The sequence below is a fragment of the Mirounga angustirostris genome, unplaced genomic scaffold, assembly GCF_029215605.1.
Source record: "Mirounga angustirostris isolate CCGP_5_RB_7025 unplaced genomic scaffold, mMirAng1.0.hap1 SCAF_2, whole genome shotgun sequence".
In the NCBI taxonomy this organism is placed as follows: Eukaryota; Metazoa; Chordata; class Mammalia; order Carnivora; family Phocidae; genus Mirounga; species Mirounga angustirostris.
In genome coordinates this window covers 32,025,864-32,039,114 of record NW_026991710.1, presented here as the reverse complement: position 1 = coordinate 32,039,114, position 13,251 = coordinate 32,025,864, and the positions used below count along the sequence as shown (strand labels likewise).

General features: G+C 49.2%; 1 protein-coding gene across 3 annotated transcripts in view; it reads right to left on the bottom strand.

The window, feature by feature from the left end:
* The window catches only part of KLF3 (KLF transcription factor 3), a 35,004-nt gene extending 23,170 nt beyond the window's left edge, over positions 1-11,834 (bottom strand). The window contains exon 1 of one of the 3 annotated variants that reach the window (XM_045881324.3): positions 11,354-11,834. The gene's annotated coding sequence lies outside the window, so the exon portion shown is untranslated. Of the gene's footprint in view, positions 1-1,744; positions 2,509-11,353 lie in introns of those variants that run through there. The other 2 variants (XM_045881320.3, XM_045881321.3) reach the window with 2 other exon arrangements.
* Positions 11,835-13,251: the final 1,417 nt, after the last annotated feature.

The window sequence follows — 13,251 nt, the reverse complement described above, 5'->3', positions numbered from 1 at the left end:
AAATTTAGGAAGAGAATAGAACACATTAACACAAATCGGGCATTTGTTTGTTTATTTGCAGAAAGAATCTATACTCTTTAACTACTGAGCCTATCTCTGAAGAGACCACTTTCCCTACTGGTATTGACCTTGGCTTTGGGTTTTGGTCTAGAGTCGGAAGAGTGACTGCAATGTCTCCAAGGTGCCTTCCATAAAACTCATGTACTGAAAGAATGAGAACTCAGTGGCTTTTGTTACACATGGGCCACTCATGCTCTGGGGATACTGCCATCCTTTGAAAAGAATGCTCAATAAAATACAAAGGCTGAGGAAATCTAGTACACAACACTGACCGCAGTCTTAAGTAGAACCAGTAGGTGGAGCACTACAACAGGTATTAGAGGCTAGGGACACAGGCAGTAAATTGAGTTTGCCAACCTCAGGGTCTTTAAACCTAGTGGGTTTTAAGCAGGCCCAGGAATTCTGTTAACCATTTTGTGTGGGTATCACAGAGATGAGGAGACCCCAAATGTGGTTGTTTTTTCCAAACAACTATTTTCGAATCATTAATACATTTACATCTTAGTTGTACTGAACTTGCCAGAATTTTCCATAACGGGAACAAATGTCATCTTCTCTGTGTTATTTTGCTGGGAAGGGTGAGACGACTGAATTTTTCCTCCAAAAGAAGAAACACATTTCCCTTCACTCTCTCTCCTTACACTTCTGACTTTTCAGAAGTCAAAATACAGGTCAGATTTTTTTTTTTTTTTTTGCCAAAATGCAAAAAACGTGATTTATGTATTTAAAGCTTTGGTGAATCATTTACATAGTTTCAGAAGCAATATAGTTCCATCTCACAATCATATCCAGTCCACCCTGAGGCCTACTCAACAGTCACTTTATGAGGGTACAAATGAGCCGCAGAGCTCAGAAATAAACACAGTCCTTAATGTAAGAGGCTATGATGTCACCAAACCTCCTTTGAAAGTAGCTTGACTTGAAGTGAGAGCAAGTTTTATTATAGAAACAATCTTATAAATGATTGTCCCTTCCTTAGAAGCATGACAGACACACACACACAGAGAATGTGTGTGTCTGAAGCAAAGTTTCTTGTGATACGGCAGGAGTTGCTTCTGAGGTTCTCCCTTCTTGGGCACTTTCCATCTCTTTCTCTCCTCAGATCCTCAAAGGGTCCCTGTGCTATCCTCCCCCAACCCAGCCTGAGCCTGAGCCTCCAAATTACCTGCCACCCTCCGAGCAGTCTTTGTCTCCCAGCTGACCTCTGCAAGGTGTAAGGAGAAAAACAGTATGACCAAAGCAAGACACCATCTGCAAGTGCCCTTAATTTTCCCAAGGGTTTGGATGTTAAAAGAGGAAGTGTACTGCCTTCCCCCACCCTTTACTCCCCAAAGGAACTGCAGGGGAAAAAGAAAAAAAGAAAAAAAAAATTTTAATTGTGTGTGTGTTATGTGTGTAATTCTTGTGTCAGGAGAAGGACCAGGGCAGGCAAGCAGGCCACATCCCTGCAGCTAAACTTTCTTTCAAAAGAAACACTTCTTCACGTCTGTACCCAAACTCCTTAAGAGCTCCAGAGGAGTCAAATATTTCATGGCAGCTGGCCTGGCCAGAAACACAGGGGCGCCAGGCAACAGATGTGGGAAAAGGCATGTTTAGGTTGGGGGCTCCTTTCAGGACAGCCAGATGCTGGCCCCTACCTGGAAATGTGCCCCAGTTTTCCCATCACAGGATGATTTTCACCTACCTTTGTCTCCTAGTGTTGGTTTGAGAGGAAAAAATTCCACGGAGTAGTTCTAAATCTTTGCCCCTCACAAATTAGATTAGCCATTTTGCATCAAAATGTTTTGTAAATGGGAAAGAAGTTAATTATTTAGTTTTAGATTAAATATAATGATCCGACGAGCAAACAATCCGCCCTCTCTCCTCTCTCTGCTAACAAGCCACCCAATTTTACTTTCTGCCTCCACCCATCTGCTCCACCCTGTGGAGAGTTGCCAAGGCGAGTCCAACTTGTCCAAACAGGACATGGCTTCAGATAAGATTCTGCCCACACCCTGTACTTCGGAAAAGACCAAGTGAAGCAATTGATTTTGCATGTAAATAGGGACAGGTGCAAAGGTAACAACCAAGCAAAATCCCTACACAGTTGCAGACTGAGAGGGGCCCGGCTCAGCAGGGGGGTGGGGGTGGGGAAACCCGAACCCATATCCTTCAGGTAAACTCTCAAGTTCAATGCCACCTGGCTAGTAGCATTCCACACCTTTCTTAAAGAAATTTTTCGCAAATGCAAATCATTTCGCCTCCTAAGATTACACACTTGTTTTCCTTCTTTATGCTCTCTGACAATTTGTGGTGTTTTAGTTTTAAGGGCCAGCAACCCAAGATCAACTGAGAAAAACAAAAAACAAACAAACAAACCCCACCGCCCATACTGTGTAATAATCCTGCTGTGTCCTACAAGGCCGGTCACAGCCCTCACGCTTCTCTTCTGCGAAGCATTATATAATCCAATCCAGAAGGGCTGCGTGAGGCCGCAGTGCCTCGCCTCTGCCTCGGTGCTGGGGCCCTATCACTGGAGACCCACCCCGCTCTACCCCAAGGGGCCTCCACCCATGGGGCCCCACCCTGGAGGGAGTGGGAGGCAGGGAGGGACCGACCAACTGGCTCCGGTCAGCAGCCAGTTCCTGGAAATTCCGGCCTGAGCAGGGATGGCTGGAACCTTAAAAATAACCAGAAAGAGGGGCGCCTGAGTGGCTCAGATGGTTAAGCGTCTGCCTTGGGCTCAGGTCATGATCCCAGGGTCCTGGGATCGGGGACCCACATCGGGCTCCTGGCTCAGCGGGGAGTCTGCTTCTCCCTCTCCCTCTGTCTCTCCCCCTGCTCGTGCTCTCTCTGTATCTGTCTCAAATGAATAAACAAAAATCTTAAAAAAAAAAAAAATAACCAGAAAGAATCGTTAGGGTGGTAGTAATGCCCTTGGCTCCCGAGGGTTCTCCATGAAAAGTTTACCTCACAGAGCCACCGGACCTCTGGATATGAAACCGTGAGCTAATACTGCCCCCTCCCTTCAAAAGTACACAAAAGGGAAAGAGGAGAGCATTTTGAGCCCCTGCTATGTGAGAGAATTAATTCAACATGTCCCCAACCCAACTCCTCCTTCTCCTTGCTCCTGCCTCAAAAAGCCTGCCTGCCTGCCGGCCCCCACCTCCCCATTTGCCTTATGAGCTGGTCGTTCACCATGGAAACCTAGAGGTCATCTTGCAAGTCTTCCTCAGCGACTTTTCCCTCCATTCCCGCTCTGTGACTGGGTATCTCCCTCTGCTCGTCTCCCACCATGTCCCTTGGTCCCTCCAATTCATCCTGACCCCCTGGCCACCGACATTTCTCAAAGCCCTCTCCTCCTTAGTCTTGCCCAAGCTCACAAGCCTTCCTCCGAAGGGATCCCCAGGGCTTGCAGAGTGGGTTCAAGCGCCCATGCTCCACACCCCGTTTCTAACCGGCTGCCCCCTGCTCCAAGCGCCCTTCACGCTGGCTGCCCTGTTCCCTCCACCCCCATGCCTTTGTTCATTTTTGGCCCTGATGCTGGGCAACCAGCGTGGAATGCCCCATCCCCTTCCGGCTTATCTAAATCCTCCTAATTCTTCAAAGACCAGCTCAAGGCCCTCTCCACCCTGTGCAGCCAGCTGATTGCGCCCCAGTTGATCGGAGGCCACCCCTTCTTACCTAGATGGGCGGGGCCTTTTAGATGGTTGTCTCAGACCACCACCTGGGTTGGGAGCACCTGAAGGACAGGGGCGCCTTACATTTCCTTAGGGGAGCAGAGAGGGCCCCCTCCCAACTCCCCAAAGGAGGTCAGCCTTGCTCACTAGATGCCGTTTTCCAGCAGGCAGAAGGAGGGGCTCAAAGAGCACTCAGCCCATCCTAGGACTTCCACAGCCTCTCCTTTTCCTTTGGCCTTTGAAGACACTTGAAATCTCCCCTAAATAAGTAATAGGGGTGAGGGGGCCTAACCTTAAAGGAAACTTTTTAAACCAAACTTCCTTAAAAAAAGTTATTGCTCCTAACCTTAACCTTGCCTGTTATGGGTCCTCCAGAGACCTTATTAGTATCCTCCTCCAAGAATTTTTTTTTAGCTACCCAGAGAGATCTTCTAAACAAATCTAGTGTTAAAGCAGTACCCTCTGCTTTAAAACCTACAATAGAAGGGGGGGAAAAAGCAAAAGAAGAGGCAATTTTGCATGAGGAGAGACAGAAATGAGTGTGTGTGTGTGTGTGTGTGCAGGTATTCTTTTTTAAAGGATACTTTTATGGACCAAGGAAAGCAAGGGGCTAGGTGATGTCACAGGTTTCCTACTAATCACGACACCTTCACGACCAAGGTGCTGTTCTTCACATGGACTGCATCACTGAATCGGGTGGGTGGGTACTACTTTCCTATTACTTTGACAATGATGGCACAGAGAGGTAAAGCAATCTGCCCAAGATCACACAGCTGCCAAGTTGTAAAGCTGGGTTTTTGAACCCAAAGTAGTTGGACTTCAAAACTGGTGGACCTGGCACCCTCCTCTGCTCCCTTCCCAGGCAGAGAACAACATGACACCACCAACCGCGACAGGGGGCTAGCACTTCTGCAGATGCAATCTGTCCACAGGGGATGTGGAAGGCAGGCACAGAGTATTTACAATTTCACCTCCTCCCAACTGGCCCCTGCTGCCTGCCCGGTCTCAGAGTGTGCATGCTGGACGCAAGATCAGAAAGACACACTCTGAAGGCCCCAAATTAGGCTATTATTCTTCCTAGCCAATGCACCTGCAATTGGTCCATAAAACTACTCAGAAAAAAGAACAAAAAAAACAACAAAAAACCTGGCAGCTTTACCCGAGTAAATACGGAAATCCTCATAATACTGTACAAAGGTGGAAGGGTCAGGTCCTCATCCCCATTTTAGAAGTGAGGAAATGGAGGACCAGAGGTGAAATGACTTGCCCAAATTCACAGAGCAGGCTGGAGCCACAGTCAAGAACAGAAGTAAGTCTGCCGGCAGACCCAGGGGTCTTTCTGTTCTGCTTCGGGTTCTGTGCCGTGGCCAAGTCCTCTCAAACTGGGACCACTCCCCGGGTACAGAGGGGATGGGACATGCTCGGTGCCGGCCAGCCCGTGTGAGGCAGTGCCCTGGGGAGGTTCCAGAGGGTAATTAAGATTTCAGGTGATATCACTCGGGACCTACTCCATCCTGTGGCATAACTAATAATAAGGACTGCACATAATTTGAGATTAGCTCTAATGAGTAGGTGCTCAATAAGTACTTGGGAGATGAATAAATGAATGGATGTCAAACTACCCTTCTTACACATGAGGATACAAAGAAGGGCAAGGGCCTCACAATGATTGTGTGACAGGTGTCACTCAAGGAAACCTTGCCCAGAGGCCAGTGAAGCTAGCCTGAAAATCATCTAAGTCTCAAACACAAAGTAAACGCAAACACTCTGGGAGGCTCGGGAGAGAAAAGCTCCCTTGTTTGGAGAATGGAGCGGAACAGGAACTTGAACTTGCTAAGGAAAGTAGTTTTGGGGTGCAAAGCTTTGGAAGGTATGAGTATAAAAGCACAAGAACAGATAGAGGAGTGGATTTCAGTGATTAGACTCAAGCACAGTAGTTAGTAGACAGAAGGTGTACATGCCAGAGGAGAAAAAACCCCACAGTTCATTCACAGGTCGCTCTCCAGGGTAGAATGCGCTGACCTCAATGTCCACTTGGTCTCTTATGTCTAGATTTGGCGAAACTCCACTGATCCGGATTGAGACTAGCCCCAGGTCATCCCTGGAGATCCCCAGGCCTGCCAGAGATTGGTAACCACCTTAAGCAGGTCCCAGGCTAAGCTGGGCTCTCTTGTGTCCTCTGGTCAGGGGGTTGCCTCAGGAAGCACCCCCTTCCTAAAAGTCAGGGTAGGGGCTAGACCCAGGTTTGTTCAGAATGCACGGGATGAAGGGCCACTTAACGTGCTACATTTTGTCTCCAGCTCCCCTTAATAATTGGATGGAGGAAATGATAATGTATTCAGCCTGCCAACACAATAGAGTGAGTTTCAAAAAGCTCCAGGAACCTGTTTTGCTAGAAAATGAACTTGACTACTAAAAACCCTGACAAGGGATACAAAATATACTGATTTTAATTTTTTTAAAAAATGTTTCATTGAACTATGGTGACATTCCAGAAAAAGCACAGATCCAATTAAAAGGATATTTTTGCTTTGGGAGGAAACAGTCCTAGTTCTGGTGCAGAACTGTGTCTACAGCACTGTGTCTCTTTTTCATTACGACCAAATTTCAAGGAAGGAGAGTTGAGGGGGAGAAAAAGCAGGGCTACCTCCTTTAGACAATGCTCTCCCTTATCAAGGCAGACTGCTGTCTGGTTTCCTGTCTCAAGCTCTGGCATTACTGCTTCAGATGAGAACCGGGGTCTAAGAAAGGGACAGATCAGGCTTGAAAATGAGAATACTAAAAACCACCACAATCCTCTTGCAACTCACTCCAAGATGAATTTTGACTAGAACATTACACATTAGCAAATCAGGTATCAATTGCTTTATGAATCTAGAGATTTTTTTTAAAAGCTAGAACCAATGAATATGAAGCATTTCAGAAAGAAACCCAATTTCCAGAATAATGTAATTCCTAGTCTTTAAAGGATGAGGTTGCTTGTATTTTTTTTTTTCTTAAAACACAACTGGTGTGAAAAAACAGAGTAAGAAATACCACCTAAGAAAGCTGTTCATTATAGCAAGAATGTTGACTTGGAAGTATTAAGACAAGTATGTAAAGGGGGGGTAGAAATAAAATGGGATTAAATTAGGAATAATGACTTGCATGGTCAAGAGATGAAACTATTATTCCCATTTTTTTCCCCTTTTGTAATTTAGTAACTATCAGACTGGTATAATTTTCCCAAGTTGTTCAGCTTAGCTTTTAAAGGTTTGAAAAGCTTTTTTTTCTGATAAAATACATCAGACCCTAATCATGTCTATTAGCCAACCACGTCCCTCTCCCCCAAAATGGGGAAGAAAGAATAACTTGGAGTAAGCTAAACAAAGATTTTGTCTACAAAATCTAGTTGGATTGTTAACAGCTTTGGAACTAAAATTGAAAAAGTTGCTTGATTTGGGTTACTTACGAATTTTAGTTTAAAGGTCCCTTGCGCTCTAAATCAGTTTAATATTTCAAGTTTTCTTCTCCCAAAGTTTTCTTACTGAAAGCTTCCAAAGCATCCATCTTTTTTCAAGGAAAGTTATCAGTAACCTTCTATTTGATTCTAGTAGTTTTCTTAATATCATACCATATATTTCCCTTTATCCATAAAGAAAGAATGTGGTAGAATGTGAAGTTAAAAACCAAAGTACGAGTATCATCAATTTTGGGGAGGATAGGATCTGATTTGCTGCCTCGGCAACTCTGAATTAATTCCATTAGAGAACACTGTAGATAATTCCTTCGGATTTTAAGGAAAATCCAAAAATAAGTTTAAAAAGAAACTTGCCAGGAGTTTTCTTATCCAACTTATTTCTTTAAAACTTAGTTTCTGAAGAACCAAGAGAAAAAGTTAGTAGGTTTTAAATAGTTAACCTAGAAATGTGTTAGCCCACAACTGACAGAATATAACAAAAAAAAAAGGGGGGATTATGAAAAAGTTGGTGTTGTAAGACAATAAAAACAAGAGAAGTCTCCTTCTGTTTTCAAAATATAAGATTAAAATTTTCCAGACTGTCAGGAATATGAATTTCTCATTTCCAGTTCTCCTTTTCTCGGAGCTTTTTATTCTTAAAACAGGTCGGAGATCAGATGTAGAATACATCTTGGTCCTTGGGAAAATTATCCTAGCACTTACATCTTTGTCTTTTTTAAAAGAGATGACCCTGGGATTGATTTCCTCAATGTATCTTATGTTTTGGCTTCAATACTTTTCCTAAAGATTTCATCCTTAAAACCTAAGTGAGATTCTTCCAATCAGCCCAGTCCGCCAGGGGGGCCTCCTGCCTGGAGGGCCACTGCTACCTGGGAACAAGGGTGGGCCAAAGCCTGCAGATAATGCTAGGTCTTCTAAACTGTAAGGTGGCAATCCCCCTCCAACATTGACAGCTTCCGGGCCAAAGGCCTATCTCTAAGCAAACACCCTGCCCACCTCAAAACAAGCCTGGAAAACAGACGAATGCAACTCCTTTAGACGTCTAGCCAACCTGCACACACATTTCTCAGAGTCACCCTTTGGCAATGGTGAATTTAAAAAGACACAGTATTTATTCCCTCACAGAAAACACACCGGAGCAAAGGGTATATGTAAAAAAGGTTAACCGACTCCTCATTATGACCTAACACTGGCCTCTTAGGCAATCGCCAAGTGTGTAGAGACATGATAACTCCCTGGGTGGGGATCGGGAGTTTAGGGGCAGGGACCACGGCCTGGTCTGGGCTACTGATCTACCAGAAAACAGCCCGAAACAGGAAAGAGCACACATATGCCACTTGGAATGTATGACGCAAACCCCAGCCTTGAAACAAAGAACAGGAAACAGCTCTGCTGGCCGTGCTGGAGAGCGAGCTCAGAGAAACATTTAGCCGGCCCTCCCTGACCCTATATTCATGAGCAGCTGGAGTTTTTTCAGACAACAACAGGGGGGTGGAGGTGTTTGTTCTATGGGTGTGAATAATAACACCAGCTTTATACAGGGGACCTGCCCTATTTACAAATAGGAGCTTCCACATATAGTAAACATCGTAAGGGAATATGTGATTTTATCATATGCGGGCAGCAGAGATCTTCCTAATTAACACCAGCCTCCTTTCCAATTTCTTTTGTCTCTTTTTCCCCCATCCCAGTGGCTGGTCTCTAGCCATAATCAAATTCGGGGTTAGGGCAATGATTATTGTTCAGCCTCAGCATCATGAGGAAAATGCAAAGAAAGCACTGGTAAGAATTCAGAGGACAACTGGGTTATCCCACATGAACTGACAACTGGACCAGTTCTAAGGGCCCCTCAGCTATGCAGAACTACATTCCTAGACACTGAGTGCGGGCTACCTAGAGTCACCCCCTCCCCAAATTTCACCATCTTTCTCAACTGCATAGTCAGAAACCTATCCGCACACAGCTGCACATCTGTTCTCCATGTACACACATCTAAAGAAATTCACCTTTTGAGAATGTGATTCTGTTCCTGACATTTCATTTAACCCAAAAGTGTTATACAGTCTAGAGACCAGAGTATCAATTTTTATAAGATATCTGAAAATGTCTATTTTCCCTTAGGTATATTTAAGGTAGTAAAACCCATTCATAGTCTTTCCCCCCATCATGTCTCTTTATTTTGTTAGCCAGGACTGTTCAACTCAGGTTTCCATGATCAGAGATTGAATAATCTGTGTGTAGACAAAACTACAGGTAAAAAAAAAAAAAAGGCATCACTGTGCCCATAGCAACCAGAAGATTGGGTTTTAATTTAGAAACTTTGCAGTGAAAAAACAATAGCATGTTTTAGCAGCTACTTTTCTTTGTTATTCTCACACTAAGATTTTTAGACTTGCACTCTCCATGAAAGCCAAATGTTCCTTAAAGTGTATCTTTACTGCACTTACAATAGTACATTAGGCTTTTTTCTTCTAATACTTCTGCTGCAAACCCCACTGACTGTGGAACTGGGGACAGTTTCTCTAGAGTTGAAATTCATCAAACATCTCATTTCAGGTTTCTCGTAACGCGCTAAGGTCAACATACTCCATGCTTTGAGCCGCAAGAAACTCATTTGTCCATTCTTTCTTAAAACAAACAAACAAACAAACAAAAAAACACTAACTCGTGAAATTTTGGAGATGTTAATGTTATCAGGTTGCCTTTTCCCTAAAACCAAGTCTTTCCTCCGGTTAGGCAGATTATCATCCAGATGGATTTCTTATAAAAATGCTGCTCAAATTCATACAGAAAGCACTTAAAAAAAAAAAAAAAAAGTACAAAACTGCTCAGTGGACAAATCTATAATGAACAACTGCCCTAGTCTCCTACTCGATTTTGCTAATAATTATATACTAAATGTAAATGAAGTCAGAATACCACTACATACTTCTCCCCAAATACCAGACTTTTGTGAGAATACAACCAAAATATTTAAAGTATCTTGGGTGATATTAGCAGAAAAATACATTCTGAGCTAGTAAAAAATTCAGTGCAAAATGTTTATTTTAGTGCAATACAAGAAGGTGAGCAATTTCCAGCTTCCGTTTAACCTGACTTATTAAAAAGAAGTCCAGTTCACACAGGTTCTCCATCTATTATTATTGTATATTGCTGTAAAATGTAAAGCAGAAGATTCTCCCTGATATCTGCCAAAGAAGTGTTTATGAAAATTCCAAGTATTATCTGCCATCTCCAAGAAAGGCACTCTGAAATGTTAGGTAAGTCCCAAGGGTCCAGGTCCAGGGGATCAGTCCCTCAGTCCCCACACGGCTCGAGTCCCTAACGCTGCAGGCAGTTGCCTAAGGCGCTCTCCGCCTCCAGCCTCGCTGCAATCCTTGCTCCAGGCACTGCGGCAGGTTCTCTCTGTGCCCCCGAGGAGGACTCTCCAAACCCGGCCAGCTCTTTTCTCCTGCCCCCGAGGATCCAGACGCCCTGGCAGCTCCTGGGCTCCAGGACCGAGAATGGGATGCTGCCTTCAGTCCCAACGGCCCCAAGTTTCTTCCCAGAGGGCCCGGGAGGTTGCTCCAAGTTTGCTCCGGCGGGCGAGCGGTGGCACGCCCGGTCCGAAGAGGGGGGCGGCGGGGGGCGGCGGGGGGCGGGGAGGGGAGGGCGCGGGAGCGGGGGGTGGGGGACCCGGAGGGGGAGGAGCAGGAGCAGGAGTGCGCGGCCTCCTCACTACCTTTCTCCAAACAACGTTGCCACACGCGGAGAGCCCTGAGATTTCTGGGGCTTTGGAGGGAATCGCGAGCGAGGGAGCGGGCGAGCGGGCGGGCGGGCGGCAGCCGGGGGACCACACAGGTGAGCCCCCGCCCGCGCCCTCGCCGGGACCGCGGCGGGCGCCGCCGGTCTCGGTCCCCCACATCGCGGCATCCGCACGGTGGCTCCCCCGAATCCCACACTTTCAACCGATGAACCCGGGGTTCCCCCCTCCCCCTCGCCTCCCCTTCCGCCCCCACCCCCGGCTTCCAGGAGCTGTTGCACTTTCCCAAGCCCACAGGCGCCCCCACCCCCGCGTTGCACCCCCCCAGCCCATTCACTGCGCGCCCCCAAAGGAAAAAAAATGAGACCGGACGAGCCAGAAAGGGCGACAGCAGGAGTCGGGCCGAGGGAAGGTGAGGGAGAGGGGACTTACTTTTCGAGGCGCGGTGCTGAGCGCTGCAGACGAGAAATAAAGGCCCTGATCCGAGCCGCCTTGAACCCCGCGAATGCAGCAATGTCAGCGCGCCAGCCGGGGTGGCGGTGGCGGCCGCAGGGCACGGGGACAGGAACGGGGACGGGCGCGCGTGCGGCGGGCGCTCGCGCTGCGCTCCGGCTCGGGCCCCGGCTCCGCGCGGCTCCGCTCCTGGCTCCCCTCTGGCTCCTGGCACCAACTCCGGGCAGTCACATGACGCCGGCGCCGCTCGCTCTGCGAGCCTCCCGGGGCTGGCGGGGTAAGTAGAGGCTGGGACCCGGGGTGGGAGGGTCAGGGAGGGGAGAGGGAGCCGCCGCGGCCGCCCGGGCTGGGCGGGTCCCCACCCACTTGGGTGGAGGCAGCCGCCGGAGGGGTCGGCCGAGTCACTCGCGCAAACACGCACCCCGCCCTGCGCCCTTCCCCCGCCACCCCCGCCTCCCGCGCCGCCTCCGCCCCGCCCCGCCCAGTCACCCGGGGACGGCCTGACAGACACTCATTATTCCCCGGAGCCGGGCGCCGCCCCGCCGGCCCAACCTGTCCGGCGAGGCGCGGCGCGGCCGAGAGGCTGGGCGTGCGCGGCGCGGCCCCCGCCCTTGAGCCTCCGCCCTCCGCCCTCCCCCCCGCCCCCCCGTGCCCGGCCCGGCCCGGCCCGGCCCGGCCGACCCGGCCGCGCGCCCCTGCCCGCGCCCCTGCCCCCGCCCCGGAGTCCCCGCCCGCGCCCCCTCCCTGCGCCCTCCGCCTCCCGGCCCCCGCCCGCTCGGGACCCGCCGCCGCGCCGCCGCCCCAGCCCGGGGGGAAGGAAGGGCGGCGCTGCCCGCTCCGGGCGTCACAGGGCTGCAGCCCGCTGCGCCGCTTCCAAAACACACAGGCGGGCGCGCGGGCCCGCCGAGGCGGGGGACCCGGGCGGCCGGGCCATCAATCAGCCGGCTCCGGCGGGAAGGGCGGCCCCGGGCGCGGCGGGAAGGGCTGGGCCCCGCGGCCAGCGCGGCTCCTCCTGGACCGAGTGCGTGCAACTCTCTTAAAGAAAAAGGCAGGGGAGCTGAAGGAGCGGAGGAGCGGGGCGGATTCGGGGGCAGAGGAGCGGCGGCAAAGGGGAGGGCAGTGGGGATTGACTTAAACCCTAAAATGGTCCCGAGTTTCCAAGGTCATTCGACACACTGTTAGAGCGCTCTTTCTTTGTGCCCGGGGCGCCGGGTCCCCTCGTCGCCCGCCCCGCGGAGGGGCGGCCCGGGGCTGGGGGTTGGGGGCGCGTTCCCGCCCCCCCCCCAGGGCTTCTTTGAAGGTCCGGGGACTCCCGGAGGCAAACTTCCCACGGGCCCGGCCTGCCACTGGAGCGAAAAGGCAACCGGTAGCAGCGGCATTTGCTCAGCCGGGCCTGCCCGAAAACTTGGCAAACTTCGGCCGGGTTCCTCCTGCCCGGAGGGAGAACTCCGGGCCAGCAGAGGGCTCGGCCCGGGACCTTTCATTTTTTTGTCGCTTCCCCGGGACCGAGCGCGAGCGTGCTGGGTGCGGGGCGGCGGAAACGCGCTTGCTGTCCCAGCCAGGCCCCCCGGGAGGACTGGGTATAGCTTAGCCCCCGAGTTTAATGCTTTTTGAATTTCTTTTAAACAGTATTAATGTAATAAAGAATGCAATAAAAAGAACAAAGGACAAATTGGTTCAATTGTTTTAGTCCTGTGTAATGTTAAAAAAAAACAAAAAAAACGCGCTGCTTCAGTGTATTGCTTCAAGATGTTTTAAAGGCCCTTTAAGTTCACCATTCTCACTTTGATGCTTCATCCAGGCATGGTACTGCTTAAAACGTAGAGATAACAGTATATGCCGAGCCCCATCATGTAGCTATGCAGTACTATAAAATT